Consider the following 1,453-nt stretch of genomic DNA (forward strand, 5'->3'; position numbering starts at 1 on the left):
TCGATGATGATATCGTTGAATATAGCCAAAATTATATCGATAAGTGTATCAATACTAGTGGCGGATCCACGGGGAATTGGGTAAATGACAATTAACAGCCCTATTCTAATAAAACCTCACAACTGAGTTGTGAGCAAAACGTTGTGAGATTTCTTGTGAGGTATATTTTGTGAGGTTATTCTAGCCCACACCTCACAAGAAAAAAGCTCAACCAAATCACCACACGAGGTGAAAAGCATTTTGCTGTCTAACAGCGGTTTCGTAAATAAAATAAATACAAAAGATGGATGCTGAACAACAGGAAAAGTAAATATTTTTGCAATTTGTTTATTTTTTGATAATTACTGATTTTATTTATTTTCTAGGCGAATTTAAAAAGAAATAACAAAGCAGGAGTAGCTCCAGTACTTCACACAGTTTGCAATCCACAACTTGGAGCAAAAGTTTGTATGGAAATGAAATCCTATGCCTGCTCTAACTCTTCCGAAACTGCCGCAAAAACAAGCAATAACTCCGCCATTACTGAATATACTTTTAGTTAAAAAAAAAAACTTAACACAGATACTGATAGCGAACAAAAATTAACAAAACATTATTCAATTGTTCAATAAAAATCGGCTGTTTTTCTCTTGTGAGGGTCTCATTCGTACATCATAAATTTCCTGACAATTGTGAGCGTATGAGCTTTTAAATTTACGCCAGCATAGGGATAACCTCACAATAGTCAGAAACCTCACAATAGTGAGTATGGTGATTTTTGTGAGGGCAACAGAATAGGGCTGTAAGTTTTATTTGTTTGAAAAAGGGCTGTCACCTTTCAAACAATTTTATTCAAATTATTTAATAGTGCCTTCGTTTCTTTCAAAAAATGTTGCACTTCCCTAGTGCAAAATGTGTTTGATGTTACACTCAACCCGGTAAAAGGGCATTTTTTTGCCTCTTGTCCTTGTCTACCTCACCCATTTCATAAATTTGTATTCGAAGGGCAGAGAATGTGCCCTTTATGCACATTTGTGTGACATTTTAAGAAACGAACACAAAATTTTCTCACCGTTTGCCTTTATCGAACACAAAAAGAGAAAGGGACAATCGAAAGGCTACATTTATTGGCGGAAACGAAATCACCATAAAGTTAAATAAATTCGATGTTATAAAAGGAATAGTGATCGAGATGGTTTAATTCTAAACCACAAGTTGAAAGGTTGTTTAAAAAATGAAATTAAATTTGATTAAGGGGAAAAATTTGACATATTTAACAAGAAATATGTGAATAATAAAAAATTGCAGAAACTTTAAAGTTAAATTAAGAGTCCATTAATATAAAAGGATTGCATGTAATCACCTCAAATGACTCATTGGCAATGGCTGTATTTAGATATTGTAGCAAAATAACAAATCGGATGTCGTATTTTAATATCTCATATTCATAAACTCTGCATAATTTAATTAAATC

General features: G+C 33.0%; 1 long non-coding RNA gene across 1 annotated transcript; it reads left to right on the forward strand.

Annotated features, from left to right (window-relative positions):
• The first annotated feature begins 230 nt into the window (after positions 1-230).
• Positions 231-495, forward strand: LOC118732728. Its single transcript, XR_004992183.1, has 2 exons — positions 231-306; positions 366-495. It is a non-coding gene; the product is annotated as an uncharacterized LOC118732728 (long non-coding RNA).
• The last annotated feature ends 958 nt before the right edge of the window (positions 496-1,453 follow it).

The sequence above is a fragment of the Rhagoletis pomonella genome, unplaced genomic scaffold, assembly GCF_013731165.1.
Source record: "Rhagoletis pomonella isolate Grant_MI unplaced genomic scaffold, Rhpom_1.0 Rhpom_scaffold_26083, whole genome shotgun sequence".
NCBI classification, from domain to species: Eukaryota; Metazoa; Arthropoda; class Insecta; order Diptera; family Tephritidae; genus Rhagoletis; species Rhagoletis pomonella.